This window comes from Pongo abelii, chromosome 11 (genome assembly GCF_028885655.2).
Source record: "Pongo abelii isolate AG06213 chromosome 11, NHGRI_mPonAbe1-v2.0_pri, whole genome shotgun sequence".
Taxonomy (NCBI): domain Eukaryota; kingdom Metazoa; phylum Chordata; class Mammalia; order Primates; family Hominidae; genus Pongo; species Pongo abelii.
Window position 1 is genome coordinate 53,750,145 of NC_071996.2, and position 17,393 is coordinate 53,767,537.

General features: G+C 41.4%; 1 long non-coding RNA gene across 1 annotated transcript in view; it reads right to left on the reverse strand.

The window, feature by feature from the left end:
- Nucleotides 1-17,393, reverse strand: part of LOC103889961 (uncharacterized) — an 82,069-nt gene that overhangs the window by 42,638 nt on the left and 22,038 nt on the right. Inside the window, exon 4 of the long non-coding RNA XR_008522606.2 lies at nucleotides 17,072-17,241. This is a non-coding gene — a long non-coding RNA (uncharacterized LOC103889961). The remainder of the gene's footprint in view (nucleotides 1-17,071; nucleotides 17,242-17,393) is intronic.

Sequence of the window (17,393 nt, forward strand, 5' to 3'; positions counted from 1 at the left end):
TGAGTTTTCGTTGAGTGCCTACTGTGCATCAGGTATCACAAGCCCTTTTCATAGATTAGCTTCCTTAAATCTCAGAGGAACACTGCAAAGCATATATGTACCCACATCTTACAGACAAGTGAACTGAAGTTCAGCGAGAAAGTAATATGCTTAAGGTCACAAAGGTAATTCACCTGAATTCAAATCTGCGTTCTTCCTAGTACCAGGCTGTATGGTTCTTACAAATTACCATTCTGATGCTGATTGGTGTGCTCCTTAGGTTGCAGGTGCTATTTTTTAAGCCGCACCTATACGTTCAATGAAATAACTGCTATGTTTGTGGCATGGCTTTTCCAGAACAGGAGTGTTTTCAAAGAATAAATTTGTCGGCCAGGCGCAGTGGCTCAAGCCTGTAATCCCAGCACTTTGGGAGGCCGAGGCGGGCAGATCACATGGTCAGGAGATCAAGACCATCCTGGCTAACACGGTGAAACCCCGTCTCTACTAAAAATACAAAAAATTAGCCGGGCCTGGTGGCAAATACAAAAAATTAACCGGGCCTGGTGGCGGGCGCCTGTAGTCCCAGCTACTCGAGAGGCTGAGGCAGGAGAATGGCGTGAACCTGGGAGGTGGAGCTTGCAGTAAGCTGAGATCGTGCCACTGCACTCCAGCCTGGGCGACAGAGCAAGACTCTGTCTCAAAAAAAAAAAAAAAAAAAAAAAGAATACATTTGTTTATGCGCTCAACAAATCTTACCATGTGTCAATGTTATGTCCTGACCTCATTTTTTTTTTTCTTTTTTTGAGATAGTGTCTCACTCCCATCGCCCAAGCTGGAGTGCAGTGGTGAGGTCACAGCTCACTGCACCCTTGACTTCCCAGGCTCAGGTGATCCTCCCACCTCAGCCTCCCAAGTAGCTTGAACCACAGGTACACACCACCATGCCTAGCTAATTTTTTGTATTTTTTGTAAAGATGAGATTTCACCATGTTGCCAAGGCTGGCCTTATACTCCCACGCACAAGTTATCCATCTGCCTCAGCCTCCCAAAGTATTAGGATTACAGGAGTGAACCACCATGCCCAGCCCTGACCTCATTTTTATTTTATTTTATTTTTCCATAAGCTATTGGGGTACAGGTGATATTTGGTTACATGAGTAAGTTCTTTAGTGGTGATCTGTGAGATTTTGGTGCACCCATCATCCAAGCAGTATACACTGCACCACACGTGTTGTATTTTATCCCTCGCCCACTTCCCACTCTTCCCCCCAAGTCCCCAAAGTCCATTGCATCATTCTTATGCTTTTGCATCCTCATAGCTTAGCTCCCATATATCAGTGAGAACATACAATATTTGGTTTTCCATTCCTGAGTTACTTCACTTACAGTAATAGTCTCCCATCTCATCCAGGCCATTGGAAATGCTGTTAATTCATTCCTTTTTATGGCTGAGTAGTATTCCATCATATATATATATACCACAGATTTTTTTATCCACTCGTTGATTGATGGGCATTTGGGTTGGTTCCACATTTTTGCAATTGGGAATTGTTCTGCTGTAAACATGCATGTGCAAGTATCTTTCTCGAATAATGACTTCTTTTCCTCTGGGTAGATACGCAGTAGTGGGATTGTTGGATCAAATCATAGTTCTACTTTTAGTTCTTTAAGGGATCTCCACACTGTTTTCTATAGTGGTTGTACCAGTTTATATTCCCACCAGCAGTGTAGAAGTGTTCCCTGATCACCACATCCATGTGATCATCTACTGTTTTTTTGATTTTTTGATTATGGCCATTCTTGCTGGAGTAAGGTAGTATCACATTGTGGTTTTGATTTGCACTTCCCTGATCATTCATGATGTTGAGCATTTTTTCATATGTTTGTTGGCCATTTGTATATCTTCTTTTGAGAATTAATTGTCTGTTCATGTCCTTAGCCCACTTTTTGATGGGATTGTTTGTTTTATTCTTACTGATTTGTTTGAGTTCGTTGTAGATTCTGGTTATTAGTCCTTTGTCAGATATATAGATTGTGAAGATTTTCTCCCACTCTGTGGGTTGTCTGTTTAATCTGCTGACTGTTCCTTTTGCTGTGCAAATGCTCTTTAGGTTAATTAGGTCCCAGCTATTTATCTTTGTTTTTATTGCATTTGCTTTTGGGTTTTTGGTCATGAAATCTTTGTCTAAGCCAATGCCTGACCTCACTTTTGACTCAGAAAATATTGTTATCATAAGAATGAACTCTTCTTAAGATAGTCTAAGATAAGGACAGGTATGGTGGCTCATGCCTGCAATCCCAACACTTCAGGAGGCTGAGGCAGAAGGATTGCTTGAGGCTAAGAGTTCGAGACCAGCCTAGCCAACATTGCAAGACTCCAAGACCCCACGTCTACAAAAAAATTTCTTTTAAAAACATCTGACTGAAATGTATTCTACCTGTGGAGGATAAAGGAGTTTCATAAGCGAATAGGAAACAGAATTTTGAATAATAATAGTTTTTTTTCCAGTGGAAGGAAGGGAAACATAGATGTTACGTTGAATGCTTAGAAATGGCAAATGTCGGCCGGGCACGGTGGCTCACGCCTGTAATCCAGCACTTTGGGAGGCCAAGGCGGGCGGATCACGAGGTCAGGAGATCAGGACCATCTTGGCTAACATGGTGAAACCCTGTCTCTCCTAAAAAATACAAAAAATTAGCTGAGGATGGTGGTGGGCACCTATAGTCCCAGCTTTTCAGGAGGCTGAGGCAGGAGAATGGCGGGAACCTGGGAGGCGGAGCTTGCAGTAAGCCGAGATAGCACCCCTGCACTCCAGCCTGGGTGACAGAGCAAGAATCTGTCTTAAAAAAAAAAAAAAAAAGGAATGGCAAATGTCACCAGGCGCAGTAGCTCATGCCTGTAATCCCAGCACTTTGGGAGGCTGAGGCGGGTGGATTGCCTGAGGTCAGGAGTTCGAGACCAGCCTGACCAACTTGGTGAAACTTCGTCTCTACTAAAAATACAAAAATTAGCCAGGCATAGTGGCAGGCGCCTGTAATCGCAGCTACTCGGGAGGCTGAGGCAGGAGAATCGCTTGAACCCAGGAGATGGAAGTTGCAGTGAGCCGAGACCAGGCCATTGCACTCCAGCCTGGGCAACAAGAGTGAAACTCCGCCTAAAAAAAAAAAAAAAAAAAGGGCAAATGTCAACACTTAATGAAAAAATAGGCAAAGATTGTATGAGAAGCAAGGTGCAGGCCTTTAGCGCTGAAACTCTGAGTACATCCAATGGCAAAGCAAAAATAAAACATGAAAGTATACCATTGTGACACTGGAAATCCCTTTTGTGATCATAAGTTAAAGTCATGAGTGCTAACATTTTTTAAAAAATTTTTTTAAGGGGTGGGGTCTTGCTCTATTGCCCAGGCTGGAGTGTAATGGTGCAATCACCGTTCACTGCAGCCTCCACCTCCTAGGCTCAAGCAATTCTCTCACCTCAGCCTCCCAAGCGCCTGGGACTACAGGTGCATGCCACTATACTCAGCTAATGTTTTTGTATTTTTTTGTAGGGATGGAGTATCACTATGTTGCCTAGGCTGATCTTGAACTCCTGGCCTCAGGCCTTCTAAAGTGTTGGGATTACAGACATGAGCCACCGTGCCCACCTGCTAACATTTCTGACTTTCATTATCCACCTCCCCAAACCAAAACGGAATAAAAGACCCATAGTTCTGGGATCTTCTGACCTGAAGGATTCCACCTTCTCAAAGGTAGCAGAGCTAACCAAACCGTAGGTATGCTTTCATGACAAATATGAGATGCACTGGAAAAGAACATACCTGGGGCCGGGCACAGTGGCGCGTGCCTGTAATCCCAGCACTTTTGGAGGCCGAGGCGTGTGGATCACAAGGTAGGGAGATCGAGACCATCCTGGCTAACATGATGAAACCCTGTCTCTACTAAAAATACAAAAAATTAGCTGGGCGTGGTGGCAGACGCCTGTAGTCCCAGCTACTCGGGAGGCTGAGGCAGGAGAATGGCATGAACCTGGGAGGTGGCACTTGCAGTGAGCCGAGATTGCACCACTGCACTCCAGACTGGGCAACAGAGGGAGACTCCGTCTCAAAAAAAAAGAACATACCTGGATCATCAGTGTCCTTGTTCTTGCAAAGGTAGTCTCAGCCTAGTCTGAGTCATCATTCTTGCTAATCCTTAAAACTTGACCAGCAGGCCAGGAGCAGTGGCTCATGTCTGTAATCCCAGCACTTTGAGAGGCCAAGGTGGGCAGATCACCTGAGGTCAGAAGTTGGAGATCAGCCTGGCCAACATGGCGAAACCCCATTTCAACTAAAAATACAAAAATTAGCTGAGTGTGGTGGTGCATGCCTGTAATCGCAGCTACTTGGAAGGCTGAATTGCTTGAACCCAGGAGGCAGAAGTTGCAGTGAGCTGAGATTGTGCCACTGCACTCCAGCCTGGGTGACAGTGAGACAGTCTTATTTAAAAATAAAAAAAAAAACTTAAAAACGTGACTAGCTTCAGTGATTCAGCCTAGCATAAAAAAGAAGTTCCAGGCCAGGCACAGTGACTCATACCTGTAATTCCACTGCTTCGAGAGGCCAAGGCAGGAGGATCACTTGAGCCCAGGATGTCGAGGCTACACTGAGCCATGATTGCACCACTGCACTCCAGCCTGGGTGACAGAGTGAGATCCGTCCCAAAAATAAAAAAGTTCCAGAGCCAGAAATACAAATAATAAACATATGAGAATATATTCAACCTCATTATTTTAGGATCTGCCTAGATAGCCTAGATAAATGTGAAAAATGTGGGTAAGTCTTGTCTCAACATTTCTATCATACTCATCATCTTTCTGTTCTCTTGCATTACGTGCGGGAATTATTCTTCTTTTTAATTTCCCATTTTGTATTCAGTCTTCAATTGTGTCCATTCTGCTCCTCAGGTTACCAGTTGAGTTTTTATTTCAATGATTATATTGCCATCATCATTCATTGGTTCTGTTTCAGAATATTCTATTCTTGTTTCATGATTATAATCTACTCTTACTTTTTGATATATAAATTCAGCTTCCTTCTGTGTTAGTTCTGTCCATTGAGTTTGGTGCTTCTCTTTCATGATTTTGCTCTTCCTTTAATGGTTGTTGTTGTTTGGTTTTCAGTTCATATGGGTATTTGGGATCCGAGAATTCTGCTTTGTTCAACAGAGTCTGCACCAGTTACTGTGAAGAAGGAGTAGAGTCTGCTGCCCTCTTGGGATGTGACAATGGCTCATCTACTGGAAATACCAGTTTCTCTTCCCTTCTGAGGGTAAAATAGTCCTCCAGGATACTGCCCTTCCTCTGACTGCAGTACTCACCCTCAGTCCTCCCACAAGGAGGGAACAGTTATGCTCTCTTCCACTTGCCAGGACAGGACTGACCCAACTAACCATTCTGGATGCTTCCCCCATCACACTAATGATTGCTAGAGAGACCCCTCTTACTCTTTACATCCATTGCTGTGTCTTTAGAACAATCCTGGAGCCACTTCCACCTTTAGTAGAAGTACTTTCCTGCTCATATATTTTCCTGTGCCCAGCTAATTTTGTTTCTCCTTGGAATTTTTCAAAATGTCTGTTTGATGACAATATTTTTTCTAGTTTTTAGTCCTTTTATGAATGTATTCTTTTAAATTTTTTTATCTTTCATGGCAGCTCTGTAATTTCTCTATAGGAGAATTTACAGGCTACAATCTGTTTCTAAGGAAGAGATTTTTAAATCTAAACGGTAGGGCCAGGCGCGGTGGCTCACACCTGTAATCCCAGCACTTTGGGAGGCTGAGATCAACAGATCACTTGAGGTCAGGAGTTCAAGACCAGCCTGGCCAACATGGTGAAACCCCATCTCCACTAAAAATACAAAATAAAAATTAGCCAGGCATTGTGGTGGGTGTCTGTAATCACGGCTACTCGGGAGGCTGAGGCAGGAGAATCGCTTGAACCTGGGAGGCAGAGGTTGCAGTGAGCAGAGATCACGCTACTGCACTCCAGCCTGGGCAACAGAGCAAGACTCCATCTAAGAAAAAAAAAAATCTAACTGGTATTCATTAGGTGATAGTGAAACAAACATGGACAAATAATTATTTTTTAAAAATTACATGTGGCTGGGAGTGGTGGTTTATGCCTGTAATCCCAGCACTTGGGGAGGCCAAGACAGGAAAATTGCTTGAGCCCAGGAATTTGAGACCAGCCTGGGCAACATGGTGAAACCCAGTCTCTACAAAAAACACAAAAATTAGCTGGGCATGGTAGCACACACCTGTAGTCCCAGCTACTCAGGAGGCTGAGGTGGGAGAATCGCTTGAGCCTGAGAGGGCGAGGCTGCAGTGAGCCGTGATTGTGTCACTCCACACTCCAGCCTGAGCAGAAATACAGAGTGAGACCCTGTCTTAAAAAAAAAAAGTTATGTGAGTTCTTGTTTATATTTATTTATTTTCACAATAGCACCTGATGGCAAAGTATACTAAATATATGTTATCTGTGTATCTAGAGAGAGAGAGAGAGAACCATCAGGTTAAAAAGTATCTTCCTTCCAAACAGATTGGAACCCTTAAAGCTCTTAAATAAATAAAATACACTTAACTGTTCAAGGAGTCAAACAAGTTCATGAATGACAGGACCTCTGAAAAGAGTCTTCAGGCTTAAGTAATTAAGAAAAGAAACATGTTTTAGAAAGTTTCTTGGCCGCTACAAGTTGTCCCTAGCTTTCAGGATAAAATTCAAACTCCTTACTTTTGCAAAGAAGACTTGGCTGGTGCTTCCTTCAGGCCGCATCTCCTACCACTTCTCTCCACCTCCTACTATGCCCCTTCTTCCCCAGCTATACTGAAGAACTTGCTGTTCTCCAAAGGAGTCACCTGTTTCCATTTCTGAACCTCCATAAATGTGTTTCCCTTCACTTGGAACATTTTGGCCCTCGCAAGACTATCTCATCAAGACACTAACACAGTTTAAAGATAATTTTTTGTTTAAAGAATGCATTTATCGCTATTAGCTACAGTTTCATCTCAATACATGCAATATTATCTTCTTTTTCAAGGGTGCCACAGCAGTGATTTATGTGCCAGCCTCCCCCAGTTGATTCTTAGGCTATAGATATCTCTGAGCTTTGGCTGTGCAGTGACAGTGTATTAAATAGCCAGAAAGGCTTTCATTTGGGCCTTCACCCCTTTTTCCCTCTCCAGGAGATAGCAAGTTGACTTTAGTAATGATTTGTGAACAGGAATTAACAGACCCAGGTCTTAGTTCAGATTCTGATAAATATAACTTTGACTAGCCAGTTTAATTTCTGTGGGCATCCATTTTTATGTCTGCAAGATGAGGGTATCAGAAAGAGGCTCATGAAATTTTCTCCCAGGTCTCAAGTTAGATAACAGATCAAATCAGTTTTGGCTTTTTTTACATTTCTAGATTAATTTAATTTTAGTTACTCAGTAACTACTTGTCATTTAAAATACTCAAATAATACTGATTAAACAAATGTCCCCCCATGAGTACTGGAATTCTTCCTTCTCATTCTTTACATTGCTGCACAGTATGCTAAATTGGCTAAGAAGAACTAAAACAAAGGTCCCCCATGCATGCAGACATTCAGAAGTCCCCTTGAGATGGGGGGTAGAGAATGATGACAGAGCATTTTCAATTGGATGCCATAGGAAATCTGATAACTGCAACCTGAAGCTAAGTGAGCATCAGCTGTGGGCAAAGGCCTCTCTGGAAAGGATATCAGGGCTGACATGAAGGGTGCTGACTCCTTTGAGGTTCAGGTCAAGGTTGCACACTAAAGGGGGCTTAGAAAGAACAGTAAATCCTTGAGAGAGCTCAGGAATCTCACAGCAGAGTGAGTGTATTAGTCCATTCTCATGCTGCTAGGAAGACCTACCCAAGACTGGGTAATTTATAAAGAAAAGAAGTTTAATTGACTCATAGTTCTCCATGGCTAGGGAGGCCTCAGGAAACTTACAATCAAGGTGGAAGGCAAAACAGGTATGTCTCACATGGCAGCAGGCGAGAGAAGTGAGTGCCGAGGGAAGGAGGATGGACGCCCCTTGTAAAACCATCAGATCTCATGAGAACTCACTCACTATCATGAGAACAGCAGCATGGGGGTAACTGCCCCCATGATTCAATTACCTCCCACAACACCTGGGGATTATGGGAGCTACAATTCAAGATGAGAACCATATCAGTGAGCTTGTCTGCTGAGTCACTGGAGCTGTAAAGACAGGAGACAACAGAGAATCCCTTATCTCACTCCTTAATATAGGACTGTGTGTCTTGCGAAAGAAATTCATGCAATTATTGGCCAGAGCAAGAAGGAACCTGAAAGCTTCTCTTTCCTGCTAGTATGGAGGCTGCTGAGAGAGGTCAGTGACCTACATGCCTTGAAAAGTTGTCAAGTTGTCTCACTAGTGAGAAAAAAGCCCTGGACCAGTAGAAGGCAGCATGATGGAACAAAACAGCAAAAGGAAGAAGAAGAAGACCAGTCTTACTGAAAACATCAAGCTGGCCAAGGAAGACTGATAAACTAACTTCAAAGGCAATGGTAAATACATGAACTGTAGACTACTGAATGCCAGGCATGATGCTAGGGGCTTTTAGTCAACATCTCCTGTGGTCCTCAAAAGCACTCTAGAAAAGGTTTTATTACATATCCCCTCTGGACATGTGAAGTCATAGAGACCCTACCCTCCCTCCCTGCCTTTCTTCCTTCTCACTTTCTTTCCTTCAAAAATATTTGTTGAGACTCTACAGCATACCAGTGGATTCAGAGGTGAGTGAGGAAATAAGATCTCTGTTTAAATGGACATATATTTTAGTAGAAGACAACAATTAAACAAATGAATGAAAAGATACATGAATACATAAAGTAAGAATATTAAATGGTGATAAATTCAATGCAGAGATCTGAAGTAGAGTGATATTGAGGGAACTTTTTGGGGTAACGGAAATACTCTACATCCTGATTGTGATGGTGACAGTTTCACAACTGAATGTGTTTTTCGGAATTCACAGAATGGTATACCTTGTAAAGGATAACTCTTACTGGACATACATTATACCTCAAAAAACCTGACATTTAAGAAAAGTGGGTCCTAATTAGCCAGGTATGGTGGTGCATGCCTGTGGTCTCAGCTACTTGGGAGGCTGAGGCAGGAGGATCATTTGCACTCCGGATGCAGAGCTTGCAGTAAGCCAAGATCATGCCACTGCACTCCAGCTTGGGTGACAGAATGAGACCCTGCCTCAAAAAAAAAAAAAAGAAATAGGGTCCTAAAATAAAAGTGACTGAATGCTACTTCAGATTGGGTAACAAGGTCCTCACCGAGGAGGTAGTAATTAAGCTGAGATTGAATGCAAGAAAGAAGATGAAGGGAATATTATCACAAAAAAAGGAAATAGTGATTGCAAAATCCCTATAGTGGGAACAAGCTTGGCATGTTCAAGCTAAGACAGGATGGGTGAGGTTTAAGAAGTAGACAAGACCCAGAGCATGGGAAATGGCAGGCAGCTTGGAAGCCAGGATCAAGAGATTGATGTTATTTTTGGTGCTACAGGAAAACCTGAGGGGTTTTTAAGCAGGGAAGTTACAAGTTCTGATTTCTGCTTTTAAAACAGCATCCAGGTTGCTTTACAGAGAATGACTTCTAGGTAGCAAAAGAGAAAGGAAGGAGATAAGAAGCTATTATAACAGTCTAAGCAAGAGATCGTGGTGTCATGGACTGGGATGGTAGCATAGAGATGGAAAGAGGCAGAACAATCAGTGGTATTGTTTAGTTAGGGTAACAAGTAAATCCCAATCCCAGTGGCTTAACCGAGTAGAATTTTGTTTGGTGTTCCTGACTGGTGCAATCCCCTCTACCCAGTCACACAGAAAATGAGGCTTTTTCTGTCTTTTGGTTCCACTCTCCTCAAAGTCTCAAAAGTCCTCATTCAGGCATCAGATCGCAAATGAGCCACTGCCTCACGGGCCTGGACGGAAAGTGTTATACTTCACGTTAACTCACGTCCTACTAGCTAGAATCTAGCCACTTGACTGCACAAAATGGCAAAGGGCAGGGAAATAGAGCCTGTGACTGTGCCCAGGAAAAAGAGAACCTGTATGGTAATCATCTAACAGTCTCTGCTACCATTTTTTCTTTGAAGGTAGAGACCACAGGACGTGGAAGTGGATTGGACGAGATTGGTGAGAGAAATCAAGAATGAAACCTAAGATTTCTCTCACTCGTGCTTCTTGGTAACAGAGGTGAAAGATCTAGGAGATGTGCTTGATTTCTCTCCTTTCCTTCATCCTACCTGTTGTACTGAAAGAAGGGATGATGAGTGGAAGAAGATGCAAAGATCTTGCCCATAGCAATTGAGCAGGACATCAAGGCAGAAAGGAAGTTGTCTCTAAAGGCAGGCTGTCTCCGATGACACAAATTATTTCTTTGAAGAAGGATGCACTCGGCCTACCTAACTATATCTAATACTTCATGGACAAAGCCACTAGCCCTGGTGGCAGCTACTCTTGCCAGCGTTATCAGTACCAAAGATCCTAAGATCAAACATTTTCCTGGTAGATTTTTCCCTTCACTGTGCCAGAGGATGTGGAATGACAACGGACATAGCATTATATTTAACTAAACCCCTTTCCAAAACTTCCAAGTGAATAATTAAATCAACTTGAGAATATTCCAAATAGGAAAGTGTGAACTCTTTGAGATGATATTTTATTAATGTTTATATCCCTACCTACTATATCAGCATAGTGCTCAACATAAACAATGCCCTCAGTAAACATTTGCAAAAAAAAAATATCTATTTAGAGGCTAAGATATAGAGCTCAAGTACACTGGAGTTATCCAAAAGTTGGCTGGGCACAGTGACTCATGCCTGTAATCTCAGCACTTTCGGAGGCCAAGGCGGGAGGATCACTTGATCCCAGGAATTTAAGACCAGCCTGGCCAACATGGCAAAACTCCATCATTACAGAAAATACAAAAATGAGCCTGGGGAGGTTGAGACTGCCATGAGCCATGATCACACTATAGCTTGGATGACAGAGTGAGACTATGTCTCAAAAAATTAAAATTAAAATTAAAAAAGTAAACTTCTGTGCCATGTAACCTAGCACAAATCTATGAATTATTACTTGGCTTTCATCCTATAATGACTAATCTGTTTTTCTTTGGAAAGACAATAGATCCTTTTAACCACTTACTTGGTTAAAAACACAATACTCCAGTTTCTTAGGAACTTGTAAAATCCTAATACTCCTGTTCTCACAGTGTTTTATTTTATTTTATTTATTTTATTTTTGAGACAGAATCTCACTCTGTCATCCAGGCTGGAGTGCAGTGGCATGATCTCAGCTCACTGTAGCCTCTGCCTACATGATGGAAAGGAAAAGTTTATTTTCAAAAATTATATTACCATCTTAGGCCAGGTGCGGTGGCTCATGCCTGTAATCCCAGCACTTGGGAGGCCGAGGAGGGTGGATCACTTGAGGTCAGGAGTTCAAGACCAGCCTGGCCAACATGGCGAAACCCCGTTTCTACTAAAAATACAAAAATTAGCTGAGTGTGGTGGTGGGCACCTGTAATCCCAGCTACTCCAGAGGCTGAGGCAGGAGAATCCCTTGAACCCAGGAGGCAGAGGTTGCAGTGAGCCGAGATCGTGCCATTGCACTCCAGCCTGGGTGACAAGAGCAAAACTCTGTCTCAAAAAAAAAAAAAATTATATTACCATCCTCTTGCTTTCTTTTTTTTTTTTTTTTTTAGTTTTTTAATTTTTTTTTTTTATTCCAGCCTGGGTGACAGAGCAAGACTCAAATAAAAAAAAAAACTCAAATAAAAAAAATAAATAAATAAGTAAATATTCTTTAACAGTCTCATTGCTGTGTCAATTAGGCCAAGGCCTTTAAATATATGTAAATATATGTATATATAGTCTCAAAAATAAAATAAAAAATAATACATGTATATGAATTATAACTTTTCTTATTCATTACACAAATGATGCATGTTCATTACACAAATTATATATATTTATTGGACAAAAATTCATTTAATACAAAAAAAAACAAGAAGAAATTAGAAAGCTCCCAATCACGAAAGCATAACTCCACCATGCAGAGATATTTGGCATTTGTGTGTATATCTTTCTGGACTTTCCCTTTACATGTATTTACACATATATTTTTCTTTATTTGTTGTTTTTAATTTTTTTCATTTGTTTTTAGAGACAGAGACAGAGTCTTGCTGTCTTACTCTGTTGTCTAAGCTGGAGTGCCGTGATGCCATCATAGCTCACTGTAGCTCGACATTCCAAGCTCAAGCAATCTTCCTGCCTCAGCCTCCCAAATAGTTAGGCACACACCACCTGCCCAGCTAATTTTTTAATTTTTTTTTTTTTAGACAGGGTCTCAATATGTTGCCCAGACTGGCCTTGAACTTCTAGGCTCAAGATGTACCTTTTACCACATAGGATCATTCTAAATGTAATGTTTTAGAACCCATCTTGTAAAAATATTTAAAAGGGAAATTTTAAGTGATCATATTTTAAATTTGTTTTCAAATACATGTGCTTGATTCTTTGCTCCGGGCTTCATAGGTCATAATAATTTTTCCTGAAAGCCGACGGAAGTAAGACTTACTCTGTAGGCCTCAGTTTAAGGATGAGCCAAAGTTTTAAGGATTTCAGGTTACGAAGGTGTGATGGTGTGCACCTATAGTTCCGGCTACTCAGGAGGCTGAGGCATGAGAATCACTTGAGCACGGAAGTTGGAGGTCAGCCTGGGCAACATAGCAAGACCTCACTTCTCAAGTAATAAATAAATAAATAAGGGCAGTATAGCAGTGATTTACAACAGGTAGAATTTGAGCCAGCTGATCTCTTGGTTTCTAACACTGAGTTCGGTGATTCCCTGACTAGTTAAAGAAGACAAGAGGCAAGGAAAGAAGACATGTTTTCAAGACTTAGAGGCATAGGAAGCAGTGTGATTGGAATAAATGCATATGGGGGGTACTGGTCAATAAATTTGGAGAGGCAAATCATAGATTGAGGAGCTGTGTGTTATTAGGAGTTTCGGAGGTGAGCAGAGGAAGAATATTAAATCCATTAATCACTGTCTTCTTTTCCTCATTCTTACTTCCTCCTCTTCGTATCTCTCCTTCTTGTCTTAGTTTTTGCATCTGAATGTCCTTAGACTGCTAACCTTTTAAACTTACCCTTTGTTTTAATATCTATATTAGCTCACTTCTTCCTACAAATAAGGATAGATTGTTGTGCTAGCAGTAATAAATGACCCCAAAATCTCAATAACTTAAAACAACAAAGGTTTATAGTTCATTCATGTTATATAAAATCCAGGGATCAATTAGGAATCAGGGTGAAAGAGCAGCTGCCATCACAAATGTTTCCCTCCATGCCAGAAGGAAAGAGTTCTGGAGCATCAGCAATCAAATTCTCATCTCTAAGATGACATACATAATTTTTGCTCACATCTCATTAGCCAAAAATAATCACATGGTTCCACCAAACCACAGAGGGACACAAGTACAATGCCATCATGTTTGCTGGAAGATGAAGACCTGGAAATATTTGGTGAAGATTACTAACAACTGTCACACTGCATTAACAATTGGAAGTCCGACATCAGTTTTGGATCTCTTTCTGATATCTGTTTACCCATAAACTTGAAAGTGCATTATTCCATTTGGTGTTGTACATAGGCTCATATTCACTGTCTCAAAGCTTTTTGATATAAAATAATTAAATAGGCTGGGCATGGTGTCTGATGCCTATAATCCCAGCACTTCGGGAGGCCAAGGTGGGCGGATCACTGGAAGTCAGGAGTTCCAGACCAGCCTGGCCAACATGGAGAAGCCCTGTCTTTACTAAAAATACAAAATTAGCCGGGCGTGGTGGCGCATGCCTGTAATCCCAGCTACTCGGGAGGCTGAGGCAGAACTGCTTGAACCTGGGAGATGGAGGTTGCAGTGAGCTGAGATTGTGATTGCACTCCAGCCTGGAGTGCAACAAGAGTGAAACTCTGTCTCAAAAAAATAAATAAATAAATATTTCACTTCTCCAAAGATTTCCCATTGTTCTAGTTAGGTTCTATCCTGCTCACTGACCCTGTAAAAGTTTGCACTGATTATTGAATGAACAAGTACAATGCCACATATTTCATTTTTTTAAGCATGTTCTATGTCACACATAAGAATTTCTCTCCAATCATTTTAAATCACACTCAAAGGGAATGGGTTTTTCCTCATTTATTGCCTTTATTCCTATCCTAGTCCATGTGGAGATTCTGGGATGGGTGGGGCATTCCTGTATTGCAATTTTATGTCCTTATTGGCAGTGTTAAAAATGTCCTGTATTGACATATTTTGTAATTCACTGAGCTCCACCCTTTCCTAATCTCATCTTGTTTTTTTCCTTCTCTTTCCAAGATTGCAACATATGCTTAATAAAGGATATAATTTATATTTTAATTTTCATACAGTGTATCAAAGAATTGCATTTTTGCACATCTTGCCATTCAAATCCAGTCTTAAGTATAATCAGACATGTTGTCTTAGAACCTCTTTTCCTTCTCTCTCTTTTTCTCCTGTCTACATTCACCTGACACTTCTCTATCCCTTTTCCCCGTCAGCTGAGACTCAGCATGTCAAAAGGATATAAAATATTTCCGCTCAACTGCTAACAGATGTTTAAAATTCTACTTTAGTGTCTCTCTCGCTGTTTTTTTTCTTTCGAGACAGCATATGGCTCTGTTGCCCAGGCTATAGTGTAGTGATATGATCATAGTTCACTGAAGCCTCCAACTCCTAGGCTCAAGTGATCCTCCTGCCTCAGCCTCCTGAATAGCTGGGACTGCAAGCACACACCACCACACTGGCTAGTGTCTCATTTTTTCAGTTAACTTTGTGCAATAGTGACATCATTAACTATCATGGCAGCTTAAGAGATCTTAAGCTTGTTCAATGCAGCCCTATCCCAATTCAGATACGGAGTTCTCCCCACCATGCCTTTAGTTATCTAATAGCTGCTTAGGCTTACGGGCATTGGAACATTGCAGAAAAGCAACCAAAACAGGAACTCCTCTACAAAAAGCAGTCTTGCTGGGTTTTCAGCTAGTGGTGACATGTGCAAAAGGAGCCACTGCACATCGTGACACAGAGATGGTGGGAGGGGAGGGCATTCCTCTGCGAAGGCAAAATACTTGACTGGTAAAGTCTTCCAGGCCCTTGAAAGGAACTTTTTTTTTCTTTTTTAAGATGGAGTCTGGCTCTGGCACCCAGGCTGGAGTGCAGTGGCGAGATCTTGGCTCACTGTAACTTCCGCCTCCCGGGTTCAAGCGATTCTCCTGCCTCAGCCTCCTGAGTAGCTGGGATTACAGAAGCGAGCCACCACGCCCAGTTAATTTTTGTATTTTTAGTAAAGACAGGGTTTCACCATATTGGTCTGGCTGGTCTCAAACTCCTGACCTCGTGATCCACCTGCCTCAACCTCCCAAAGTGTTGGAATTACAGGCGTGAGCCACTGCATCCGGCCTGAAAGGAACTTTTATCAGTGTATCTTCTCTCAGCTCCTCATGAGGCTTATCCTGGGTGGTGTGTGCTGGAGGCTGGGCAGAGGGTGCTTCTTAGACAACTTCCAAGGTAAGTTCATAGGCAACATTTCCTTTGCTACTCTCTCTTTTCTTCTCTCTCGTCCTCGGGATTACCCTCTGCATCTTTTCCATATGAAAACCCCATTTCCTCTTTCCTTTATTGAATGCCCCTCAAAATCAGAACTTACATCATTAGGCATTATTCTCCATTTCCTTGATAATAAGGAGGATGAGATTTTCAGACACTATGCAGAGCTAAGGGGAAATATTTATATTCTGCATGAGAGTTGGGAGAGGGGAGAAAGAAATCCTCCACCCCAGATTGGGTTAATTCATCAAAGCAACTCATTAAATTTTCGTGTTAAAAGAAGTTGAACATTCACACTTCGCTCTACTTGGAGCTTCATTAAAATGCAAATGAACACAGAAGGGTATCTGTTCTTAGTTATCTGGCCTAACTAAAGATTAATTGCAAACTCTTTCCTGAGAGTAATTTTTGATAAATGAGAACTAGGGGGAAATTAGGCGCTTGAGAGAGATGCAGAAAGGGCACAGCTGGAGGATGTGACAAGCAAAGAATTGGAAAGATTATGGAAAGGTTTTGCTGTAGCACTGCACAACTAAAGTTATATTTACTTCCTAAACCACAAACTTAAAATACTCATATAATTATACTTTCCAAAGAAATATCATGGTTTATTCCTTCCAACTACCTATGAATCTTGCTCTCAGTAACCATGCCTGTCTTCTCCATAGTCACATCCACCTGGTCTAAACTATACCTTTCTCTTTTGCAACAAACTTAACTTCACTAACCCTATCTGTGAACTTGGATACAATTCCCTCATCTTTCACGTGCCACCAGTCCAAAATAAAGATTTTGAATGCTAGTAACTTTATGTATACCTCAGTGAGCATCCAATAAATTCTGTACTCTCAGCCTACATCCCCATAACGCTCTTTTGAGAAGAGATGAGACCAGAACATACCTGAGATGTTCAAAGCAAAGATGTCTAAGGGATTCAAAGCTAACTTCAGACCAGAGCATGTCTAGCAAGTTGGCTTTTTCAAAGAACTCCAACATCATTGGAGGGACTAAGAAAGCATGGGAGAAATGAATGCTATAATAGGAGTGAATGGGAAGCAATTTGAGACCAAAAGTAGAGAATCTAAGTAGCAAAAAATGACCAATTTTGTAAAAAAATCAAAAGTTGCCAATAAATGGCTATCAATGAACAATAGGAAATGCCATTAGCATCAGCGGTAGTGGGAGTATTATCAGATATGTTACCCAAGGATTCTACACAAAGGAAGAGGAAAGTTTGGGATATTTGAAGGCATGATGACTTTACTGTAATAATTATTATCTATTACCTTGATCATCTTCTTCAAAGTTAGAGTGGTTTAGGGAAGCTAGGGACAAATTTTTATCAACTTTGTTAGTCTACCCACCTTTCTCCCAACACTTCAAGAATTTGTGGCCTGGGAAAACTGTGTTATAATAGGACATCCCAAAGCTGCTGGAATGTCCTGACGCTCTGAAATTGAAGTACTTTTCTGGGAGCTGATACATTTATTTAGCTGCTGACCATAACAAACCAAAGACTGCAACAGACCCCATCCTGGAAGAAAAGCAGACAGAGAATAAGGAAGTCATATATCACTGGAGAAAAATTAGGATTCTCCAAACTGTGCATACTTTTTGTTTTAAATTTTTTAGACAGGCTTGACAATGTTTAGAAAAGCCAGTCCAACATTACCAATAAAAGATTAG